The sequence below is a fragment of the Malus sylvestris genome, chromosome 4, assembly GCF_916048215.2.
Source record: "Malus sylvestris chromosome 4, drMalSylv7.2, whole genome shotgun sequence".
Taxonomy (NCBI): domain Eukaryota; kingdom Viridiplantae; phylum Streptophyta; class Magnoliopsida; order Rosales; family Rosaceae; genus Malus; species Malus sylvestris.
Window position 1 is genome coordinate 3,769,408 of NC_062263.1, and position 26,074 is coordinate 3,795,481.

At 39.4% G+C, this 26,074-nt stretch overlaps 2 long non-coding RNA genes and 1 pseudogene across 4 annotated transcripts; 1 reads left to right on the plus strand and 2 right to left on the minus strand.

The window, feature by feature from the left end:
- Positions 1-260: 260 nt before the first annotated feature.
- On the minus strand, positions 261-3,602 carry LOC126618441 (uncharacterized). 2 transcript variants are annotated; one of them, XR_007621720.1, is made up of 4 exons: positions 3,176-3,602; positions 3,007-3,072; positions 494-1,381; positions 261-319 (listed from the first exon to the last, which is right to left on the minus strand). It is a non-coding gene; the product is annotated as an uncharacterized LOC126618441 (long non-coding RNA). The 2 variants fall into 2 exon arrangements; XR_007621719.1 differs by lacking the exon at positions 261-319 and having other exon boundaries at positions 375-1,381.
- Positions 3,603-3,868: 266 nt separating this feature from the next.
- LOC126618428 (disease resistance protein RPV1-like) lies at positions 3,869-19,298 on the plus strand (annotated as a pseudogene).
- A 500-nt stretch (positions 19,299-19,798) lies between these two features.
- Positions 19,799-21,530, minus strand: LOC126618439 (uncharacterized). Of its 2 annotated transcripts, XR_007621717.1 has the most exons (3): positions 20,958-21,492; positions 20,327-20,820; positions 19,799-20,227 (listed from the first exon to the last, which is right to left on the minus strand). It is a non-coding gene; the product is annotated as an uncharacterized LOC126618439 (long non-coding RNA). The 2 variants fall into 2 exon arrangements; XR_007621716.1 differs by having other exon boundaries at positions 19,799-20,820; positions 20,958-21,530.
- Between the last annotated feature and the right edge of the window lie 4,544 nt (positions 21,531-26,074).

Consider the following 26,074-nt stretch of genomic DNA (forward strand, 5'->3'; position numbering starts at 1 on the left):
ATGAGTAATACGTAGACCAAATTTGTAGCGCAAATTTGTAAATTATATGATGTGTTATCAAAATATTTAATTTAATGCTCATTCATTACTAATACATATCAATTAAAGACTCGAAAACATCATTATTTTTTTAGTCCCATATTGACAAGGTTAGTAAATAAGAAAAAACACCTCATGATTTATACAAAAACACTTTCAAAGTTCAAATGAAAAACAAAACTCATAATCTATCTACTTATAAGCCCAGAGTTGTTTGGTTTTGACACGCCCCGACCCCGATATTCCCCGAATATCAGGATAGGCACGTGTTGGCCGATACCTGAGGTGACGAAAGCCATTTATTGATACAAAAGCTAGGAATAAGGAATAAATACGGGTTATGAATTTAAAAACAATGAATTAACAATTTAGGAACGTGTTCAGAGCATACAGCTAAACCTAGTCACTAACAAGAATTAAGATAAGATTGAATGAACAAAGGAGTGGGTCCTACCCCGAGAGGACTTGAAGATGCCGCTGCGGAAGTACCTTAATGCCGGGATTCTATGCCTCGTTTCTAAGACCTGAATGGGGACGCAAAACAAGGGTGAGTGGACCAAGTTTATATACATACGTAGTACGAAAACAGTTATGAACATACTAACCCCCACAGTTTAATAATGAAAACTAATAGAATAATAAGTGATAAGCTTTTCAGAAAACTCTAGCATGCCATAAAACAATTCATATATCTCTCTGCAAATCAATCTCAGAAAATCATATCAGAAATCGTATCAGGAAGCATAACACAAGTTGTGCTGCTAGTGAGTGCACTGAATAACAATACTCCCGGCCCAATGCCTGCACCTCAGTCTCTGTGCCCGTAGCCAGAGATATCTCCCTCCCGGCCCAATGCCTGTCTCCGTGTCCCTCAGCCTTTCGCTAGGGATTATTTCTCCCGGCCTCAATGCCAACACCAGATCCTCGCCCTAGGCGGCATAATGTTCACTAGGTACGCACAAAACATAATTCATCTCTAAAATACAACTTCGTAGCATAAATTCATCGATCCTCTATACTACGAAGAGGTGTTCGAAAGTCATTTGAAACACATTCTTAGCATCCTATCGTCATCGATCAGATAGTCTACCAGAATGAGGGTTCTATAGAAAATACGATATAATGAAAATAATTGAAAACATATATATATAATCATGTATAATCAAATCATCATGCTTCCTGTAAAGAATTCCTCAAATCAATAATTCTGCAAGGTATGCTATTAAATTATGCAATTCTATCAATAAAACATGCAATTTTCGAAGGTGGTCCACTCACAGATACTCCGAAGCAGCAGAATTGTGTGGAAAAAGATTAAGGAAGTCTCCACTAGCAACTTCACCTAAGCACGAAAATGTACAATTTAATAAACTACCCAAAAGATAGAATTTTAGGAAATGGAAATGGGTCTTGGGTTTGGATAGGTTAGGAACAAGAGGGAGTTTTGGGCTTAAGCCTAAACCCATACTTATACATAGGGGTGGATTTTTTTGCCAAATTGCCATACCAACCGAATTGCCAACCGTGCCATACCAATTTTGTGCCAAATTTTTTGTGCTAACGGTAATGGTACGGTATTGTACCGTACCGAAAGTTCATGGTACGGTATTGGTAATGGATACCATTACCACGGTATTACCATACCGTACCGAAAATATAATATAATATATAATTTATATAAATTATATAATATATAATTATAATATAACACATATTTATAAATTATAATATATTTTCTTTGTTTGTTAAATGGTTTTCAACTTTAATTCTTCTTGCTACTAATATGTTTTCTTCGTTTGTAATATAGGCTTGACACAAACTCAATCTTCTACAAGTTCAATGCCTCCTCCAAAAGCTTCGACATCTTAAACTTGAAGAATTGATCAATGAATTTTACCTTTTGAAGTTTAGTTTCAATTTTCCTTTGGTTTGAAACTTTAACTTCTATCTGGATTGTTAACTTCTATTTGTTTTGGTTTGTAACTTCTATTTGGATTGTAAACTTAATTTTCATTTTGATGCATAATTTGAATTATTGTGTGTGTGAATTATGAATGATGAATAATAGATGAATTTAGGCTACAATTTAAATTACTGCTTTATGTTTCCATTCTTTGTTTTAGGCTTATAATTTTCAAGTAATTCATCAACATTTCATGCGGTTGTAAATCCATTTGAAGGTGGAAATCCAAAATCCATTTGGGCACTTGTTATGAGAATTTTCTTCCGTCTATACATTTGGTTTATATATCTTTGTCTTATTACAGAGGCACAAAATATGAAATGTTGAACAAAGCAAAAACAAATTTTGTCTCAAAATAAAGTGGCAATTACCATTGCCATACCATGCCTACCGAACATTTGGCAATACCAAACTTCGGTATACTGAAAGTTTGGTATGGTAATGGTAATAGATTTTACCAAACCGAAAATTTGGTACGGTAATTGGTACGAGGATTTTGGTACGGTAACCGTACCGAACCCACCCCTACTTATACACACACGGCACACACACCATACATTCACACACATACATACACAACACACACTGTACACTTCATACAGTACACAAACATACACAACACACACGTGCACCATACACCATCACAATTACTTACACACACACATGCACGGACACCAACATACCAAACACACACACAGACATCATGCATATATATATACAATCACACCCACGCACAGCATGCATATATATATATATATACAATCACACACACGCACAGTATGCATACATATATATATATAAACACACACACACACACACACGGTTCACATACACACACACCTGCACATACACATACACACACAGTACACCCACACTACACAAACACACACTCACGAACTCGCCGGAGTTCGTCGTTGGAACCGAACATGCATGCACGAGGGATGACAAGGGTTAGGGCTTGAGTAAAGGGTTCTAAAACTTCACAAATATACATAAGAACTCACCTAGACGCACTGCGGCAGGTTTTGGGAAGAAATGGACCTCGAACTCGTCGGAGTTCGTCGTCGGAGCTAGATTATTGACACAGAGAAAAACTGAGATCAAAACCCTTGAGTTTTGTCATAAAAACAACATGCATAACCCAGAAATTTGAAGAAGGAACACAATCTTTACCTGGGTTCGAGTTTTAGAGCTTTGAAGCTCTCGGCTTCAATGGCAGAAAAACCCACGGTGCTCAGATGGCGCATGCAAGGGTACCATTGAGTTCGTTAGGTCTCAAGGATTCCAAATATATGGTTTTGGGGTTTGATTTGTGAGGGAAGTGAGGTGAAAGCTAGAGAGAAGCTCTCGGAGCTTAGAGAGTGTGAGAAAGAGAGAGAAGAAACCGAAAGAAAGAGAGCACTGAGATTCTGAGATGTGTTTCGGGCAGAGATGAAAGGAAAGAGGGATCTGAGAGCTGCCACATGGCAGTTTAAGATCAATAGCCTCTCTAGATCAAGGGTTAGGATTAAAAGAGAATAAGGGACTAAATTGATAGGTAACAAATATATTCTAGGGGGAAAATAGAAATAGAATGAAAATATGGGGGTGGGGTTTAACAGGTTTTCTTCTCTCAATACAAAATAAATTAGTCTTTTTGTGTTTCTAAATTATTGAGTTTGAAGTGTTTTTCTAAGTATAATTTTATCAATGTCTTACGTGTGAAAATAAATAATTTTCTTATATGAAGTTAGGGCATTTTTTTTGACGTCGCCCCGGGCCTCAAAAATCTCTGGACCGGCCCTGGCTGCCACCACCCAAGAAACAGCTAGATCGGCGGCAGCAAAAGTGTGAAAAAACTGAAGAACCAAGCTTGGAAACTGAAGAAAAACTCACGAGAGAAACTCTCTCACAGAGAGAGAAAAATCCCGTCCTCTTTCTTTGATATATTATCAAGCGCTCGCTTCTTTCTTTTTTTTTTACTCACAAGTTACAAGTCTATTGTTAGTTCCTTGAGAGAAACACAAAACAGATGGAGTGTATCATGCCTATCTTGCAGATGTGCTGCAGATCGTTAACATTTTCTTCTCCATCATCTGCAACTGCTGCTGATGATGATTATGATGATGGCATTGAAGCTAATATCCCCCCTCGTCGGGAAAAGTATGATGTGTTTATCGGTTTCAGAGGTGAGGACACCCGCCTTGGTATTACCAGCCATCTTCATGCTGCTTTACTTCAGAAGAAAATTGAAACCTACATAGATAACAGACTTCAAAAAGGAGAAGAAATCGGACCTGCCCTTCTAGAGGCAATCGAGAAATCCACACTTTCGGTGATCATTTTCTCACAAAACTATGCTTCTTCCAGATGGTGTTTGGATGAACTCGTGCATATACTCGAATGCAAGGACAGATATGGCCATATGGTTATACCCGTATTCTACGACATCAATCCTTCTGATGTACGAAAACAACACGGGAGTTATGCGGGTGCATTTGCTCAACTTGAAAAACGTTTCAAGGACAATATTGATAAGGTGCACAAGTGGAGGCATGCTTTGACGACTGCAGCCAATCTATCTGGGTTTGATTATCCAAACAAATGCGGGTAAGTAACTCATTCTTTAACTTGTATAAAATTATAAATTTTCTTCTAACTTGTTACAATTTGATTTGTGCTCAGATTTTGGTAAAGCTAGCATTACTCTACTTTAAACTTGGGGAGGGTGGCACTGTAGCTTAGCTACAATGCAATTGAGGGGAGATTTTGGTTTTAGCAAGACTTCATGTCCGCGCATTGCTGCAGGTCAAAAAATTTGTCATGTAATTAAAATCAGATCCTAAAGAAGAGTGGAATTTTTTTTGTAATTTAGAGAACAAATTAGAACATTTTAATAGACGGTGTAATCATAAAATATAATGAATTTGCATAAACGAAAGGGAGGAAAAAGTAAACCAATGGCAATGACTGGGTTTCATTTTTTGTCACTGTACTTATCATATTTGAAGCAAACAACCAAACAGCATATGATAATTCCTATTTCAATCCACCATCACAATCCCTGACCTGAAACTAAATCTCACGCCTACCCAAAACACAGAGCCCAAAAAATTTTACTCAGTCTCCAATCTAATTACAACTATGGAGTAAGTACTTCCTAAAGAATATGAACATAGGAATACAGGATCAACACGTAACATAGGGACGTAGGGAACATTTTAACATACGTACAAGATACGAAATAAAATACTAGAACCAATACCTCAAATTAAACATAATAATGGGCTATCCCCACAAAATATATACAAATCTGTACTCTCAAAATACACAACTCTCACTAGGGCCAAGACATGCCCATAGGTGCTCAAAATATAAGTCCCAAAAGAAATAATACAAGGAAGAATAAAGAGGTAACCTAATCGCTCCAAGTGTCTGATCTCTGCACTGCTACCCCCACTGGCTCCTCGTAATCTACACAGGCTTGTGTCATCAGTGCCTGGTGTCCACGCTAACTAGGGGTGGTTCGGTATGGGATCCCAAACCGAAAATAGGATCGCGAATCCCAAACCAAAATTTTTTAGGACAGGAATTTGAAACCAATTTCGAACCGAAATTTCAGTATTCCTCATTTTCGGTATTTGGGGATGGATCGGGATTGGATTTTGAGTTGGATTGAAATTTGAGGTTTTTGGGTTGTGGGCTAAAACTTGGGCTTTTGGCTTGAAATTTTGTTGCCCAATTTCATATCAATTGAAATTTAGGCTTTTTACCTCTTACCAATTTGAAATTTCAAATCCATTGAAATACCAATTCATTCATACCAAGTTAAATTGGCGTTCCAAAGTTCCAAACTATTTAATATCATATTTCTATTTCTAATATTAGTATGTGTGTGTGTGTGTGTATTTTCAGTTCGGTTTGGGATTCCTGATCCATGAATATGTAATCTCGATTTCCGTACCAAAAAATTTGGATTGGTTCAGTATGGATCCTGAAAATTTTGGTATTATCGGTTTGAGAATTTTTGGGTATAGGATCGGGATTTTTTAGGTTGGATTGAGATTTTCGGGAAAAATTTCCAGCCCTAGCGCTAACGCACCCTAGCATGAATATCGAGACGTCATGTACCATCATCGCCTGGGTCGAGGTCCAATTCACTGGGGAAGTGGCCTGATTTCACCCTAGGCCGTCGGAATCCTAAAATGGGTGTTATTCTAATCGTTGTCAAATCGAACCCGACGCCCCAACCAGTGCTTGGGCCTTGTTCTTGGGTTCAAGGAGAGTCTATTGGTGGCGGTGGTCGAAGGAACAAGCTTTAGAAATGGTCGATCCTCGTCAAATATTCACGGACCTGTCGGAGGAGTTCTTCGCGAAACCGAGGCAAAATCTCGTCAATTTTGTGTGGAGATTGAAGGAAAATTGAAGGGAAACTGATGTGGTGATGCTTGGTGGTGGTAGAAGGCCGGGAAAAGCAGGAAATAATCATCAAATCTACTGTCAATAATGACATCTAGATCTTGCATCGAAATAATCATCAAATCTACTGTCATCTCACACTGACCCACGCGAGCCTCACATGATCAAACTACTTGGTCAACAATAGGTCTCGAAAAAAGAGAGGAATAGAGTACGTCACATCCATCGTCTCAATAGGTCTACCCAAAGACTTAATAAAAGTACTTGATATAAAAGAATTCTCGGCTCCATGATCAAACAGTGCCCTAGCAGGGAGCGAATCAAGATGAATATTACCTGTGACTGTGTTAGGCTTAGCATTGGCCTCCAAAGTGCATAATGCACAAACCCTGCTAACTCGCTGAGAACCCGTGTGAGACGTCCCAACTTCAGTGTTATGGGCCCCAACTCATTGAGAACCTCTTCCAAGTTGTCTACCGCTCTGCTGTTCGGTCCTTTGTAACCCAATCATTTGCTGGCCTGAGCCCGAAAGTGCTCCAGAAGGCTTACTCTACGCTGAATATGCTACTGAACCCCCAACACTAGTAGTGGGTCTACTAGCTCCGCTACCAGTAATCTGTGGGCAATTTCGAAAAAAGTGACCAATCTCGCCGCACTAATAACAAGTCTTAGAACCATCTCTACATGTGCCATAGTGTCGACTTCCACAGTGAGCGTAAATATGTGAAAGTGTCTTATGTGGCTGGTCTCGGGATCCTCTAAAATAACTCTGTGAACGCCCTCGAGAAGAAGTATAGGGTCTAAGCCTATATGCACAATGAGTACCTCCTCGAAAACGACTCTGATGACTCACCCCAGCAGAATGTTGAGAGCCTCCTTTAGAAGTAGCCCATAAATCTCCATGAGAAGTACCCTGTTGTTCTCCATGTGACGATCCTTGAGAACCACCAAAAGAGAATCTCTGGCGTTTTAGGGATTCGCCCGAAAACGCATCAGATGACTGGCCCTCTTCCTCTACTCTCCACTTGCTCATGCATCGCACTCCTCATTAAGCTTTGTTGTACGTGCACAATTGATCACCTGAACAAATGAAGGAAATCCCTAAATAGATAACGGATTCCTGATACTAGGCTTGAATCCCCTAAGAAGTTTCTTCGTTTTCTTCTCCTCAAAGAGGTGCTTAAAGAAACGGTAAAGTCGAGTAAAATGAGCCACATAATCAGTAATTGTTTCAGTGTCTTGTTTAATAGTGGCAAACTCTGCCTCAAGCTCATCTCGAAATGACTCTGGAAAATATTGCTCAAAGAATGCAGTCTGAAACCGCTCCCAAGTAAATGGTCCTCTAGTTACCAATAAAGGACGAGTGATCTGCCACCACTTGTAAGCCTCGCTTGTCAACATATACATCACAGGCTATACCTGCTCCTCAGGTCAGCATTGCAGGATGGTGAAAACTCTGGTGATCTAATTGATCCAGGACTCAGCCGCCCACATATCAGTACTCTCATCGAATGAAAGTGGCTTATGAGTATGAAACTCTCCATACAAAGACTTCTCCCTAATTGAAGTCGCACTTACGTGAGCATGCATCAGCTATGTCAAATCCTTGATGGCTTGGAAAGCACCATCGAGTCCATCATAATTGTGGCTAGCCTCCTAATAAATAGCAAGAGTGCCCTCGTTAGGGACGTCCTCCCCAAGCGACTGAACAACACCGTATGGGGTCGTTATAGTATGTCTAGTGCATAGAAGAATTCAATGTAAGCATAAGAATTTCGAGAAACGAATCCACACGACCTAATTAAGGTCCACTACCCAACCCACCCAAGGCTCTGTCACTCTAAGGTTACGGTATGGGAACCTAAACCTAAGCTTTGATACCACCAAAAGTTGTCACGCCCGGATCTTGACGTACATCCAGGATCGACTCGTGACACAAGGACATCTTAACTACGTACAAGATACAAAATGAAATACCATAACTAATACCTCAAAATAAACATGATAGTGGGCTCTCCCCTACAAAATATATACAAATTTGTACTCTCAAAATACACAAGCCTCACTAGGGCCAAGACAATGTCTATAAGCGCTCAAAATATAAGTCCTAAAAGAAATAATACAAGGAAGGATAAAGGGGTAACCTAATCGTTCCAAGTCTCTGTTTCTATCTCTGCAATCCGTACTGCTCCCTCCCTCTTTCTTTCTCCATAACTAAAGGTGCAACTCGGACGGGTTGGAAGGTCAATCCAATTCTAACCTAACTTTTACAATTCGAGCTCGGGTTCGGGTTGGGTTTCATTCGGGTTCATTTGGGCTCGGGTTTAATTGCGTTAGGGTTCACTTGGGTTCGGTTCATGTTGCTCAAATTTTTCAAGTTTAATCCTGTAACAACTTAGTTTCCAAGAATTCCGAAAAAAATCAAGGTTGTTGAGCAATTGCTTCGAGACAAAGAATTTAGGTTTTGGAGACTAACAATCTACTATAAAACTTTACTATTTAGAGACTACAAATATGGGTTGACTAATCAAAGCCTCTTATTCCCTAAAAGCTTATGTAATTATAAAGGGTAAGCTATTAAAAAAATATTAGAAAGGGCGTTGGTTTTTGGACTTGACCCACTTGGATGTAGTATGAGCATTAATTGATATGGGTTACAATTTGGTTAGATTGAACTTGGTTAATTGGGTTGGGGATGGACAAGCAAATAATCAACCCAACTCAACTCAATCAATGAACGGGTTGAAATTAGGTTGAGTTCGGGCGGGTTATAACTAAAAAAACCCGCTTATTTCGGTTTAAAGTCGGATTGAACATGGGGGTTCGAATTGGCCCAACCCAAGTTGCACCCTATCTGTAACACTTACAGAATTGCAGATCTCGTATGAACAGGTCTTACTTGCCCTTGTTCACGCCTCCCTCTCTCTCTCTCTGTAACACTTCCCTCACCAAATCTAAACATCCGGCCCTCGATCTCACCAACTATAACCCTCACCTCTCCCAAGTCTAAAATGATATTACTGCCTGCCCACCTTTTACCTTAGGCTGTTGGATCTAAAATCTGGATGGGTATTACGGTCATTTGCACATTGAATCAGGCCTTCCTCATTAACCACCCAGAACAAAGCTTTTAAAATGGATAATAATTCTATAAATAAATCAAAATCCCCAATTGAAATAGCCCTTAGACTAAGGTAATTACAAAATTGCCATTTTTTTTTTGTGGGTTTGGGGAGAGGTGGCAGGGCCGAAGGGGTAGAGGAAGACCTAGGAAAACTTTGGAAGAGACTCTAAGAAAAGACTTAGAGTACTTGGATCTAACGAAGGACATGACACAGGATCGAGCACAATGGCGTTCTAAGATTCATATAGCCGATCCCACTCAGTGACTTGGATTTTCCAAGTCTCCAACCGAGAAGTTTTCCTCATTCGGGAAATTAAGAGAACACTACCCCAACCTACATGCTCCACTCAGAAACCTTCAACATACAAGCTTTAACAAAAGAAAATTCAAAGAACTTAGCGAAGAAGGCTTTGGTGTATTTAACACAATACGTTGAAATGAAGGAAAGCTTATTTATTGATATCCCCGATAAGCTACAAATATGTACATATACATGAGTCAAAATAAGCACACAAGAGGGAGCCTTCACAAAGGTTGCTTAGGAGAAGTCTCAGCAGTCGGTAGAGCCCCAGAAAGAGAAGGCATCGGAGGGGGATCATTTGGAGCCTCAGTACTGGACAGAACCCTAGAAGGAGGAGGCATCAGAGGTTGATCATTTGGAGCTTCATTACGCGGTACAGCCCCAGAAGACGAAGGCAATAAATGCCTTTGGAACAAACCCACAAATCTCTGATGATCAAGTAAAACCTGACCATCAGTTTCCTTCATCTGGTCAAGCTTCCTCTTCATGTTTGTAGCATAGTCATGTGCGAGCCGGTGCAACTGTTTATTCTCATGCTTGAGCCCTCTAATCTGCTGTTTGAGACTCATCACTTCAGCCGCCAATGATTCAACTTGGCGGGTTCGAGCAAATAGGCGTTGGGCCATATTAAACACAGAACCTGCACACTGAACACTGAGAGCCAGCGAATCCTTAACAGCTAACTCATCAGACCGTTTGGAAAGTAGTCTGTTATCTTTGGGAGTGAGAAGGTTCCTGGCCACCACCGCAGCGGTCATATCATTCTTCATCACGGAATCCCCAACGGTAAGAGGACCAGTAGGGGAGACGAAGGATGGGCGCCATATGTTGTCTGGAGAAGGCGGGGCTGCCTCTTCAACAAGGTTCAAGTCAAAACGACGGTCGGAGGGGCCAGACATTTTCAAAGGTGTTGAAAAGAGAAGAGGTCGGACAAATCAAGATCTTAGAAGTGCAAGAATGAAGCTTCTACTGGTGGAGATTCAAGTGTGCTTTGGAACTTAATGCCAGCCCCTATAAAAATCTGCACTCGACGAAGCTTCAGAAATCGAAGAGGCGCCTGCTCAGAAATCGAAGAGGCGTTTGCTTTCTCAAAAGCTGGGCTGCTTAGAGATCACGAGGGTTGATCTCAGAAATCGAAGAGGCGTTTGCTTTCTCAAAAGTTGGGCTGCTCAAAGACCACGAAGGCCGATCTCAAAAATCGAAGAGGCGCTCGCTTTCTCAAAAGCTGGGCTCCCCAGAGACCACGAGGGCCGATATCAGAAATCGAAGAGGCACCTACTTTTCCAGCCTTTTCCAGCCTTGTCAGCACCTGTCACACGCACACTCAGTTTTGCGGAAATTATGGGCATTCTGTCAAAGACTTCTGGGGAAGTAGAAAACACATGAATCTTACTGTTCAATCACCCACTTCCCACACGCAACAATAGCTCATGGGTACCACAGATAACTTTGCCAAAGTTGAGCACGTGAAGCTTGCAGCTCCCACTACATCGCTCTGACCAAGAAGGGTAAAAGAATAGCAAAGAAACAGCACTAACAAAGTTTAGACCCATAAATTTTAAAGGTCTAGCTACCATATTATTACCCACAAGGGTAAAGGAACAGTACCACTGCTGGATAATTGGAAAGTCCCTGTGTGTCAACCTCTGTGCTTCGTGGCAAGGTAGACTAGCAAACATGCCCAACCTTTACTCACATTCGAGAAAACACTCCCAATAAGATTGCTTGCTCCAAAATCGAAGAGGCACCGTCCTCCGAATCTCGAGAGCCAGACTCCCAACATGACTACTTTCTTAAAAATCGAAGAGAGGGTAAAGGAACAGTACCATTGCTGGATAATTGGAAAGTTCCTGTGTGTCAACCTCTGTGCTTCGTGGCAAGGTAGACTAGCAAACATGCCCAACCTTTACTCACATTCGAGAAAACACTCCCAACAAGATTGCTTGCTCCAAAATCGAAGAGGCACCGCCCTCCGAATCTCGAGAGCCAGACTCCCAACATGATTACTTTCTCAAAAATCGAAGAGACACTGCTCCCCGAATCTCGAGAGCCAGACCCCCAGCATGATTGCTTTCTCAAAAATCGATGAGGCATCGTTCTCCGAATCAATCGAAGAGGCGCTCGCTTTCTCAAAAGCTGGGCTGCTCAGAGACCACGAGGGCCGATCTCAGAAATCGAAGAGGCCCTACTTTTCTAGCCTTGTCAACACCTGTCACACGCACACTCAGCTTTGCAGAAATTATGGGCATTCTGTCGAAAACTTCTGGTGAAGTAGAAAGCACATGAATCTTACTGTTCAATCACCCACTTCCCACACGCAACAATAGCTCATGGGTACCACAAATAACTTTGCCAAAGTTCTCTGCCAAAGTTGAGCACGTGAAGCTTGCAGCTCCCACTACATCGCTCTGACCAAGAAAGGTAAAAGAATAGCAAAGAAACAGCACTAACAAAAGTTTAGACACATAAATTTTGAAGGTCTAGCTACCATATTATTACCCACAACTGTAAAGGAACAGTACCACTGCTGGATAATTGGAAAGTCCCTGTGTGTCAACCTCTGTGCTTCGTGGCAAGGTAGACTAGCAAACATGCCCAACCTTTACTCACATTCGAGAAAACACTCCCAATAAGATTGCTTGCTCCAAAATCGAAGAGGCACCGTCCTCCGAATCTCGAGAGCCAGACTCCCAACATGACTACTTTCTCAAAATCGAAGAGAGGGTAAAGGAACAGTACCATTGCTGGATAATTGGAAAGTCCCTGTGTGTCAACCTTTGTGCTTCGTGGCAAGGTAGACTAGCAAACATGCCCAACCTTTACTCACATTCGAGACAACACTCCCAACAAGATTGCTTGCTCCAAAATCGAAGAGGCACCACCCTCCGAATCTCGAGAGCCAGACTCCCAACATGATTACTTCCTCAAAAATCGAAGAGACACTGCTCTCCGAATCTCGAGAGTCATACCCCCAGCATGATTGCTTTCTCAAAAATCGAAGAGGCATCGTTCTCCGAATCTCGAGAGCCAGATACCACAGACCACTTTTTCAAAGTGCTCTGACAGAGTTAAAACATGTGAAACTGGCAGCTCCCACTACCGTGCTATGACCAAGCAGGGTAAAGGAATAACATTACTACTTGTTGTTAGGGAGACTCCTATATATGTCGACCTCCATCCCCAACGGACAGGCAGACCTGCAAAAATGCTCAACCCTTCATCATATCTGAGAGGGCACTCCCAACGAAGCCTTTCGAAATATTCAGCTTTCTTTCCCCCCGATAATACCTCTGCAAACAAGCTATACTAGAGCAAGAATATCTCATATCATCAGGGTTAAAAACAAGAGTATCCCATATCATGCTTTTTTCCTGTCTTTTCTTTTGGCCTTGTTTTTACCTGCAAGACAAGGAGAAAGAGAGCAATCAGTCAGCACTTGGAATCAAGCTTCCAGCCAGGAACTGACTGCCTGGAACCCCTTACCTGATTACTTACCTGGCATTGCTCTCGAGTACTCATCTTCAACATCTTATGTTTCCAGGGAAGATTCCGCATCTGCTTGAGGAACAGATAGGGCAAGTGCGAAGGATACAAGGAAGCATGTGGAGACAAGCGTAACAGCACACGTGCCGATACATTCATTACTCTGTCAAAAGCAAAAGTATCCCATATCAGCAGGGTGGAACGTACTCTAGATTTGATGGACTTGTTTTGACCCTCAAATTCTTCAGTCGGCCTTATACTCTGGAGGAAACCAGAAAACCCTCCAGCTCAGTTCAAGAATAAGCCTGTGGAAAGTTACTTCTTCAAAAGCAAAAGTATCTCATATCATCTCTTCTCATTTTTCTTCTCTTTATCCTTCATGCTGCTGCAAGATGGGGAGAAGGTGAACAATCAGTCGGAGCTCTGATTGCTTACCTTGTCTGTCACCTCTTTCAGCAGACCCCCTAGCTCGGCGACTTGGGGGACTCCTACTACATGGTTTGTATCGCGCTTGACCAAGCCTGAAACTACAAGTAAGCTTCAAGTGAAATTGATACATTACCTTGTGCATCTCCACCAGTTAAAGATATCACCCCTGGATGGAGGAAGAGTACTTCCAGAGAAGATGCCACATCTACCTATGAGACAGATAAGGCAAGTCAAGACGACACCACACTCCGATACTTAGAAGTTTCGTGATTACGAGATCATTCTCCCACAATATTTCCTAATGTCATTTGTACTAAATCATTCACTTGTACTCACTAAATGAGAGCTTGAACCTATGTACTTGTGTAAACCCTTCACAATTAATGAGAACTCTTCTATTCCGTGGACGTAGCCAATCTGGGTGAACCACGTACATCTTGTGTTTGCTTTCCTATCTCTATCCATTTATATACTTATCCACACTAATGACCGGAGCAATCTAGCGAAGATCACAAAAAGCGATCGTTTTCGCTACCTAGGATCTATCTTGCAAGAGAACGGAGAATTAGATGGAGATCTCAACCATAGAATACGAGCTGGATGGAAAGAGTGCATCCGGCGTGTTGTGTGACCGTCGTAGGCCACTGAAGCTCAAGGGAAAATTTTATAGGACGGCAATAAGGCTAGCGATGTTGTATGGCACAGAATGTTGGGTGGTGAAGCATCAACACGTACACAAAATGGGTGTAGCGGAGATGAGGATGCTTCGTGGGATGTGTGGGCACACGTGAAAGGATAAGATTGGGAATGAGGATATCCGAGGTAAAGTAGGAGTAGCCGAAATTGTAGGAAAGATGAGAGAAAATCGGCTCCGGTGATTTTGAACATGTGCAAAGAAGGCCGACTGACGCTCCGGTTCGAAGATGTGACTACGGGACAGAGGTTCAGGGCCGAAGGGGTAGAGGAAGACCTAGGACAACTTTGGAAGAGACTCTAAGAAAAGACTTAGAGTACTTGGATCTAACGGAGGACATGACACAAAACCGAGCGCAATGGCGTTCTAGGATTCATATAGCCGACCCCACTTAGTGGGAAAAGGCTTTGTTGTTGTTGTTGTTGTTGGGGAGAGGTGGCACTGTTCCTTGGCCATGCATGTAATTAGTTGTAGCCCATTTAAATGTATCTGATTTCTCTTTAAGATTAACAGTTTTATTAGTGGGGCAAGTTCATTTTCATCAAATAGATGGTGGGTTGAATGCTATAATATGCAAGCTCAGTTAGTTGTATTGTTGTTTACCTGAAAACAAATGTATTTCTATTTTAATATTGCTTTAATATCATTTTGAGGAGAGAATAAACAAGATTTCTTTTTCGTGCACAAGTATATGGTATTAAAACTTTTAGTATATTTCTTTATTTACGTGACAAATTTTTCGATCTACCACAGCGCGTGGGCACAACTACTTGTATAAGACTAACTATTGCTTTTTTCTACATAATCATATATGTCAGGACGGAGGCTGATCTAATTAAGAATGTTGTAGATCGTATTTGGACAAACTTGAATTGTGAATCATCATGTGATTTAGAGGGCTTGGTTGGAATTGAAAGCCGCATCGAGCAAATTGAATCGCGACTGGACATTCGCTCACACGAGGCTTGCATCACTGTAGGTATTTGGGGCATGGGTGGTATTGGCAAGACCACCCTTGCTGAAACTGTATTTCACAGACTCTCTTCTAAATTCGAAGCTTCTTGTTTTCTTAAAAATGTCAGGGAGAAATCAGAACAATCAGAAGGACAAGATCGCTTGCAAAAGCAACTTCTAAGCGAGATATTCAAGGAAGAAGGTCTATCCATAGAGTCAATTGCTGTTCGAAAAAGGCTCAGCCGCACAAAGGTCCTCATTGTTCTTGATGATGTGAGCAATTCAATGCAAATGGAACGTTTAGCTGGTGATCATCTTCGGTATGGCACTGGAAGTAGAATCATTATCACAAGTAGAGATAGGGGCACACTTAGACAAACTGTTGAAGAGGATAATATCTACGAGGTTGAGGTATTAAAACCGGATGATCCTCTTCAGCTCTTCTGTTCACGTGCTTTCAAGAATAACACTACTCGTAGAACATATTATAAGGAGTTGGCAAAAAAGACCGTGCATTTTGCCAGAGGTGTTCCTTTAGCTCTTACAGTTCTGGGGTCCTTGTTCTTCAAGTGCATGAGCAAAGAAGACTGGGAAGATGAATTCAACAAATTGAAACGGTTTCCCATTGAAGATATCCAGAAAGTGTTGAGAATAAGTTATGATAGATTGGGAAAAGATGAGAAGGAGATATTTCTGGATATAGCATGTTATCATAAAGGGAGTCTTGTGTATCTTGTGAAAAGAATGTTAGATGCTCGTGGATTCTTTGCGACAGCAGGAATTAGAATTCTCATTGATATGTCTCTCATATCAATTTATTCAACTAAATGGGGAACGGAAGTCATAGAGATGCACGATTCGCTACAAGAAATGGGAAGGACAATTGTTCAGGAACAATGTATTAAAGATCCCGGTAAACGAAATAGGTTGTTCATGCATGAGGATGTCTATCGTGTACTGAACAGTAACAAGGTAAGAGCCAAATGCATTCAATTGTTCCTTTTCTTTTTTTAAGAAAAAATAAATAGCAAGCTTTAGATGATAACACAACAAAAGTAAAACTTCTTATAATAAAGAAGTCATATTCTTAAAAAATTAATTTGATTGAATTTTTATTGAAAAAATGCTATTTTTAATATATATTTATACCATCATCTGTATCACCTCTCTAATGGAGATGAAAGCCACATGCATTGGTGGATCCTACCTTTACTAGAAAGATGATACAAGTGATGGTAACTAGATGGTAAGAATATCACTACCATTTTTATTATGGAATGAGGATCCTCTCTGGATCCTCTTTGTGAGGATCCGGATGATCTTTTAATCAGCTCCGTACATCGTAAATCTTACAGCCAGTTATCATTTGGTACTATTTGTGTTTAATTTTAAATAAAAATTTTCAAACGATTTCTGATCACACGATGTACGATGAATGAACATGATTAAAGGATCTCCGAGATCCTCACAAAGAGGATCCAGAGAGAATCCTCATTCTTTATTGTGCTAGGTAGTCTGTAATTTTTATTATTTTATAACAATTATCGTGGATATTTTACTAGAAACTTGTACGTCATTACCTTTGCAAATACTCTATAATATTCTACAACTCTCTGTTGAATTCGTTTTCAAATAAGCGTTACATCTTAACATGTTGAAAATATATACATTTAAACTTATTCTTATTCTTTGTTCTTGTTGTCAGGAAACTCCAAATGTTGAAGCCATATCTATTGAATGGCATAAGAGTGAAGAGCGATCAATGAAACGCGCAGACTTCAAACTTATGCCAAACCTAATAATGATGTGTGTGTATTATTCTCAAATATTTTACTGCAAATCCACCGCTTCTCTAGATCTTCCCGATTCTCTTCGTTACCTTTACTGGTGGGAATATCCACTGGAATCTTTGCCGTCAAATTTTTCACCAGAAAATCTAGTTGAGCTTCAAATGCCAAGTAGCAAAGTTAAGAAGCTTTGGAAAGAAGACCAGGTATATTATATGCCTATTTTAATTCTTGTATAAAACTAAGTGTAAAAATTATATTAATTCTTGATATTTCTCTCTACTCTCGTTACAGAAACTTGTGAACTTAAAAGTGATCAATCTGCGTTACTCTACAAATCTAACTGAAGTTCCAAATTTCTCTAGGAGTCGAAAAATTGTGGACATAGATCTCTCTGGCTGTAGAAGTTGGTTGAAATTCCTGGGTATTTTCAAGATCTTGACAAGCTTACTCAACTTCGTCTTCAAGGCTGCACCAGTCTCAAGTATCTTCCAGAGATGCCATAAAATATTAAATACTTAGATTTATCTAAGAGTGGTATAAAGGAGTTGCCCCAATCAGTTTGGTTTCACGAAAAAATTTCTTGCTTGAATATAAGTTGTTGCAGATACCTTGAGAAACTTCCAAGCAACAGGTGTAAGCTGAAAGTCTCTGGTTCTTTTAATCTAGATGGCTGCACATCTCTTGGCGAGTTTTCTGAGCTTCCCAGGGATTTAAGTAAATTATCATTGGTTAATTGCCATGGACTTGTGAGTCTACCAACAAACATTTGTAAGTTGAAATATCTCGAGGAACTCGATCTCTCCGACAACTTTAGATTTGAAAACTTCCCAGAGATCTTGGAGCCAATGCAACATTTGAAGTCCTTAAATTTAAGTAGAACAGCAGTTAAAGAGCTACACTCATCAATCCAGTTTCTCCCTACGCTCAAAAGACTTGAACTAGAAGGTTGCGACAAACTTTCAAGTATCCCAAAGAGCATTTGGAAGTTGAAATATCTCGAGCAACTCAATCTCTCTTGGTTCTCCAAACTTGAAAACTTCCCAGAGATCTTGGAGCCAATGGAACATTTGAAGTCCTTAAATTTAAGTAGAACAGCGGTTCAAGAGCTACACTCATCAATCGAGTTTTTCCCTGCTCTCAAAAGACTTGAACTAGAAAGTTGCAACAGACTTTCAAGCATCCCAAAGAGCATTTGTAAGTTGAAATATCTCCAGGAACTCGATCTCTCTTGGTGCTCCAAACTTGAAAACTTCATAGAGATCTTGGTGCCAATGGAACATTTGAAGTCCTTATATTTAAGTAGAACAGCAGTTCAAGAGCTACACTCATCAATCGAGTTTCTCCCTGCCCTCGAAAGACTTGAACTAAAATGTTGCAAAAGGCTTTCAAGTATCCTAAAGAGCATTTGTAAGTTGAAATATCTCAAGGAACTCGATCTCTCTTGCTGCTTCGAACTTGAAAACTTCCCAGAGATCTTGGAACCAATGGAACATTTGAAGTCCTTAAATTTAAGTGAAACAACGGTTCAAGAGCTACACTCATCAATCGAGTTTCTCCCTGCCCTCAAAAGACTTAAACTAAATTGTTGCAAAAGGCTTTCAAGTATCCCAAAGAGCATTTGTAAGTTGAAATATCTCAAGAAACTCGATCTCTCTTGCTTCTTCAAACTTGAAAACTTGCCAGAGATCTTGGAGCCAATGGAACATTTGGAGGTCATCAATTTATTTGGAACAGCGGTTAAAGAGCGACACTCATCAATCAAGTTTCTCCCTGCCCTCAGATCATGGTACTAGCTTTCAAGTATCCCAGAGAGCATTTGTAAGTTGAAATATCTCAAGGAACTCGATCTCTCTCATGCCCTAAACTTGAAAACTTCCCAGAGATCTTGGAGCCAATGGAAGATTTGAAGTTCTTAAGTTTAACAGAAACAGCGACGCTCTTCAATCGAGTCTCTCCTTGTTTTCAAAAAAAATTGTTTAAAGGTAGAAAAAGGCTTTTAAGTATCCAGAGAATATGTGTAAGTTGAAATATCTTGGGAGACTTGATCTCAAAGGTTGGTCTAGATTTTTCAAATTTCCTGAATCTTGAAGCCAGTGGTACGTTTGGTGTCTCGTAGTTTGCAAGGTACAGCTGTTGAAATCTTTCGTTCGTCTATTGAAAATTTAATTAGGCTTAAAACTCTGGACCTTTGTGGCTGCAAGCACCTTAAGGATGTCCCAACAAGTATCTACAGTTTAACCAATCTTAAAAGTCTCAACTTATAGGCCTGTCGGAAACTTGAAAAATTGCCTTCCAGCTCTGTCCCAACAAGTACTGTTTATACATTCATTATAAAGCACAAGTTATGGACAAGTATGTGATATCCTATATTTTATTTTTAAAACTTGATTTACAAGTCCAGCGGCATCTTGAAATTCGCCTTTATATCATATACTTAGACATTAATTAATACCCCATCCCCAGGGCAAAGTAAAAATCTCACAATCAAGTGCGATAGTTTTAACATTCGACATTACACAAATACGCGATGGTTTGATGGTTGAACCACAATGGGCGAAAAATACGAATGGCCCGATTGGACTAACACCGGCTAAACTTAGTGTTCTTGTTTGAACCATACAAAGAGTAGGAAAACAAATTTTATTAGAGCGGGTAAAAAATTACAGCAAATTAAGGCCGAAAAACGAAAGGTGCAGCCCTAGTTTAATAATACAATCATCAAACTTGTAACAACGAGAAAATAATAAGGGTCTTTGCTTCTATAGGACTAGGAACATTCCAAAGTTAAGGAGAAATGATGCGTTGCGCAACAAGCTAAAGGAAAAAAAGAATGAAGAAAAAGCGAGATGCATACACACACAAATGAAATACAAAATTTCCAAGCACCTTTTTTATTAGCTTCGGTTGCTTCTTAGAACTTTGAGTTCAGTGAGTGAACCTCTTCTGTACTCAGTTGATTTACAAGATGTTTCTCCAATTCTGGTACTCTGGGTTTCTGCTGATTGGCCTGCCGCTTTTCCTCAGAATGAGGAGGAGCAATCGGCATCGGTAGCTGTTGAACGCGTTTTAAAGTGAAAAATAAGAAACTATTCTCCATGCAAGAAAACATGGTTTCAAAATGTAAAAAGTGATTTGTTTTATGGATGAATACCAGATGCAGGTCTCCGGGCTGCATTGCCAGCGTTAGAGTAATTATTTGCAAGTTGAAAAATATTGGATACATCAAACATAACATTGCTTGGAGCAGAATTAAACTGAGATTGTATTTGTGGGCCCCTGAACCCAAGTTTTGGCAGGACGTCGGAGTGACAGCACCACCCTGAGTGGCAAGTGCTGCTCCAGCAGAATTATACTGAGGTGGTACTTGCGGTCCCCTGAACCCAAGATTTCACGAGGATGTCAGAGTGACAGCACCACCATGAAAGTCAGGTGCTGCTGCAGCAGAATTGAACTGAGGCGCAGGATTCGTTTCAAGATTTATCTTAGGTGCAGGTATTTTAGTTGCAGCCGGGCCATATAATGCTACCTTCACCGTTTCTGGCGTAAGTTCTCTCTTACTTTGTGCCACAGTGACAACTCTAAGGGCATTGTAAAACTCTGCCCGACCAAGGAACCAGTCCGCCTCTGGTCTGAACATGCCCATATCTGCCAAAAATATAAGCAACCAATATAAACTACTATAAAATCCCGATCAACCACTATAATTACACAAATATAATCATACACGCTACATATATAAATATATATACACAAGCATATACATATATAGAGAGTGAGAGTACCTGCGCAAGGACCTGTTTGGGGAGACCGGAGCCCTGGAAGAAAGCGACGGCTTCATTGTCACTAATCCGATCATCGCCGTCCAAGCCAGCTCGTCGGAAATACGCATCGAAGAGATCCACGTTCGCCGATTGGTTTTGTGCCGACGCAATCGCCACAGTCGGATTGCGATTCGCGGAAGATCAGACCATGGAACCAATCGAGAGCGCCGCGCGCTCGGGCTGCCATACGCGTGAGGAGCGCCGGGAAGAATCAGAAAACCACGAATTCGAAGGACCAAGGCTTCGATGCCTTAGAAAACGACGACGGAAAAGGGGGATTTGGTAGCCCTTCTTCTCCGATTAGGAGGAAAATCAGAAGACGACGGAGACACTGAGAGATGGTCGTGATATTTCAAAACTGCCACTCGTTCTAACGAGCCCGGCTACCAACTAGTGCTTCAAAATGCCGAAAATGAGACAAGTTCCTATTGAAAGTATCTTTGGACTTGAAATTACAGAACAAAAGGGCACCAAGATACACTCTATGAGCTCTTAGGTGTATTTATGTTGGGAGGTGGATTGTCTCCCCTCTCATTTCCATACTCTCCTTATACCCTCCTATAATATGTGATCACGGTTAAGTTACGTCAACATTTTATATTAATTTTTAGGAATATAAAATGTTGACGTGGCTTAACCATGATCACACAAATAGGAGATGATGGAAAGAGTATGTAAATGGGAGGGCAGACAATCCACCTCCTTTATGTTGATCATAATTCGAGCCACGAGCTTGGATGTACAAGTTGTCATTATTCAGGAAATCTCTTATAAAACGGCAGAGACGCAAAGTTCGAAACTGTGCAAATATGGACTACACTATCCTTGTGCGAATATTCATCGCTTTAAATTTTCTGGATTTGATATCTGTTTCTCGAGTTTGTAGCTCATGGAATGCAACTTGCTGCAATCAAACCCATTGGACAAAGCAAGGCCCGGCCCAGGCCTAGTGCGGGTAGGGTGATCGTTTAGGGTCCAAAAAAATTGGGAGCACCAAAATTATATGAGTGGTATATTTATATATGTTTTTATAAGAGTATAAATTTATAAAATTTGGTTTAGTGACAAAGTAATTTAACTAGAATTTGTGGTTTTGTTGTTTGAAATTAATAAGGAGATCTTGGGTTCAAAACACCATGTTGCTTGTTTACATTCCAATTTTTACAAATTTCTTTTCATAATAGTGTAAATTTATAAAATTTGGTAAAATGATCAAGAAGTTTAATTAGAAGACATTCCAATTTTTATAAATTTCTTTTCATAACAGTGTAAATTTATAAAATTTGGTTAAATGTAAATTTATAAAATTTGGTTAAATGATCAAGAAGTTTAATTAGAAGCAATGATTTTTGTTTTTAAAATTAACAAGATGTCCTAAGTTTGAAATGCTATGTGCATGTTTATTTTTTTCAATTTTTACGAATTTTTGTTTGGTTGTTAATTTATTTTTAATTACTAGCTAGTATCTATATGGGTTGCTATTTTTAAACATTCGTTACAATTCAAGTCTAATATTAAACAAAGAGTAATGCGTAGACTAAATTTTTAGACCAAATTTGCAAAAATTGAAAACAAAACTCATAATCTATACAAAAACACATCACGATTTATACAAAAACACTTTAAAAGTTCAGATGGAAAATAAAACTCATAATCTATCTACTTGTAAGCCTGAAGGTTTTTTGTTTTCTTCTCTCGACACAAAATAAATTAGTTTTTCCGTGTTTCTAAATTATTGAGTTTTGAAAGTTTTTTCTAAATATAATTATATCGATGTCTTACGTGTGAAAACAAATAATTTTTTTATATGAAGTGAGGGCACATTTTTTGGCATCGTCGCAGGCCTCAAAAATCTCTGGACTGGCCCTAGTCGTTATGAAAAAATGCCAGCATAGATGGGAGGAAGAAGAAAATGCATGCGCAAGCAAGTGAACAATAAGCATACATGGCTGATAAGTCTAGGGCCGACTCTGAGGCTAGCAGGAGTAGGCGGGGCTACCTAGGGCCCCCAAATTATATATATATATATATTACAAACTTTGTCAAATCAAATAAGAAGTATACAGACTTTGAACCTTTGAGTATTTGCTTATAGAATTTTGTTAATCATATCAGTTATCATTGCCTCCGTATAAAGAAGTTTTTCAAAATAAGTTGATCAAATCTTATCTCCAATCAACTATATCACAAGAAATATTGAATGACTTAGCTATTTTATCAATTGAAAAAGAATTGGTTGATTAGATTATGTATACTTAATTAGTACATTTGTGTCTAAAAACGTGAGATGTATAATATTTCAATAATGTTTGTATATCTTTCTTCTTTTGACATTAATTTTTAATGATGTTTGACATAGAAATATATTTTTTCATGTATTTAGCGAATTCTTTTTGTACATAACAATGTATAAAGATCGGGAATATGAGAACTCTAAGGTCCCATTTCTAAGTGATGATCCTCTCATGCTTCATATATTGGGTTGTATCCTTGCAATTCTTTGCCATATGTTGCCATTGTTTTTGGGATCTGATTTTTGGATACGAGCATACAAACCTCGAACAATCTGGGAATGGGATGGCAAAACCAATAGTTGGATTAAGACTTTTGTTGATTATTTTTCACAATTGGATCGTTGGAGACTGAGTTTTTCTCAGTTCCGCCGTATGTTCTATATAATCTTCTTAATTAAATGAAGTAGGTTTGACGGTAGCGCTACTTCATGCTCATTTATGTTTATACTTAATTTTAGTGTCATGAACTCTATAGTTTTTTTTTTCTGTTGAGAAATACTAATGAGACTTTTAAAAGTAGAACTCTCTAATAGAGAATTTCTGTAGACTTTCCGTCCCCTCATGTTTTTAGCACAATTATGTGTCAACATTATAAAAATTGTGCCAAAAATGTGAGGTATAACTGTCTCATTAGCATTTTTTTTTTTACAAGGACTCTATAGTTGTTTATGTATTTTTTGTCCACTATATTTGTCTTTGTGGGGCACGTTATTCTGTTGCCTTATTATTCGAGGTGATAAAAAAACGAACAGAATACAACTATACTTGGTGGTAAGAGCAGATGCACATACGGATTAGCGTGGTCTCGTGACTCACCAGAGGTTCGAAAAATGCCATTGAAGGTTTTTTGAGGATCTTTTGAATAAGTGTTTGATAAAATACTTATTCCCGCATATCCCAACGACGCTCGAGCAGATGCGTTTAAAAAAACTTAGATCACTTACATTAGGGAGGACCCCACCGATTATCCCTGGATGCACCAATGGTTGGTGCTGTTCAAGAAGACGAAAATGTGATGCTCAACAACCAATTGTTTCATTTTCTTTTCAAAGAAAAAAAACCAACTATTTCTGAATGAAAAAAAAAAATTACTTGTATACTTCCCTTGAAAATAGTCATTGTTATTTACCAGTTAATCACAGTATTGCAATAATGGTATTTGTTTCTACTAGTAGGTGAAAGATCTTAATTTTTGCTCACATAAATAACAAGTTCGATACAAATTATGTCGAAGAACAAAGAAGAAATTTCTTTTAATGAGAAAAGCCCATTACATTTACATTAACCAAAGCCCATTCAACAAAAAGCCAGAAAATGCAAAAGGAAATCCTAATCTTCAACCTGCAAAGGACGATCACTGCCGGCCATCACCTTGTCAGCGACCATAAGGGTAGCCACTCGAAAACAATCAACTTCGCGTTGTATTCGATGAAGATATCCTAGTGCATAAGAGTAGTTCCATCGTGATTGGCTCTTTAATCACCCTAAAATAATTAAAAATACGAAAAAATTATAAAAAAATATACAAAAATACAATAAGTATACAAAAATAATAATTTTTTTTCTATAAATTTCCAACCATGTTCTTCCATCTTACACACACATTTCAATATTTTCAAATACTTTCAACAAATCTTTTTAATATTATCCTAAATTAAAAATAAGATTATTTTTTATCATTGTATAAAAAAATAATATTTTAATACGAATTGTCTGGACTATTCAATGTAGACTGTAGAGGTGAAGATGCACTTTGGCAATTATTGTTCACTACATGCAATTACTATTCACAAAGAGGATTGAGTTGCCTATAGCCCAAGGGAGCCTTACTACACAGGAAATGCTCTAACAATTCAACATGCAACCAAGACCGCCACACCATGGGAGAGCCAACAAATCCGGACCACAAACACAAGCCAAGGGGATGGGGCTAAGGGGGCATCTAAACACCATGGCTTTGGCCAAAGCCGCAACACGCTTGGGCCTTAATTTCATACATGGATCCCTACACTTTGTTAGGTTCCCTTGAGTGCGTCTTGATCCATACATTATGTTCGAATCCACAGAGTTCGTCTGGAACGTTCATCCAATGGATTCCATTGAGTGAGTCTAGAATCCTACTTTGTTTCTTGTGTGTCAGTTCTATCATATTTCATGAGTGCATCTAGAATGCATAATGTTGTGATTCATGTTAGCTCTTGTGTATTTTGTTCTATTTGATTCCATGAGCGCGTTTGGAATGTTAAACGTTGTGAGTCTGCTGGTCTTATTATTTTAATATATATATATATATATATATTGAAAGGAAAGTAGATTGAAAATCGGTAAGGTGAGTGAAGATATTATACATGAAAAGGATTAAGAAAAATGATTGGGAAAATGTTTTCTAAATGAGATTGATTGACTTTTCAATCACATACGCCGTATTACTATCATTCACATGCGTTTCGTAGTTTTCTCGGGTTTTTGCTTTGCCGATGCACCATTCTCATAGTTTAGAGGGCAATTTTGTAGGTTGACAGGTGTTCAACATTCTAAAGTTACGTGTTGTATTGAGCATTTCTGGGGAGTGAGAGAATGAGAGTGCAGGTTTACTTTTATAAGTCAAGCCTAGTGCTGTGCTTTTGGAAATGCAACTCAAACATCCAACTCCAACGCATAAAATGAAAAGATGCTTTGTGTCCTTTCTTTTCTCCTTGTGTTTTTACTTTATGCCCCACTTTGGACCACAGCCAGCCGCAGACCAACTCCACCGCATTTTCTGGGTCAAAAGTAGCCTTTGCC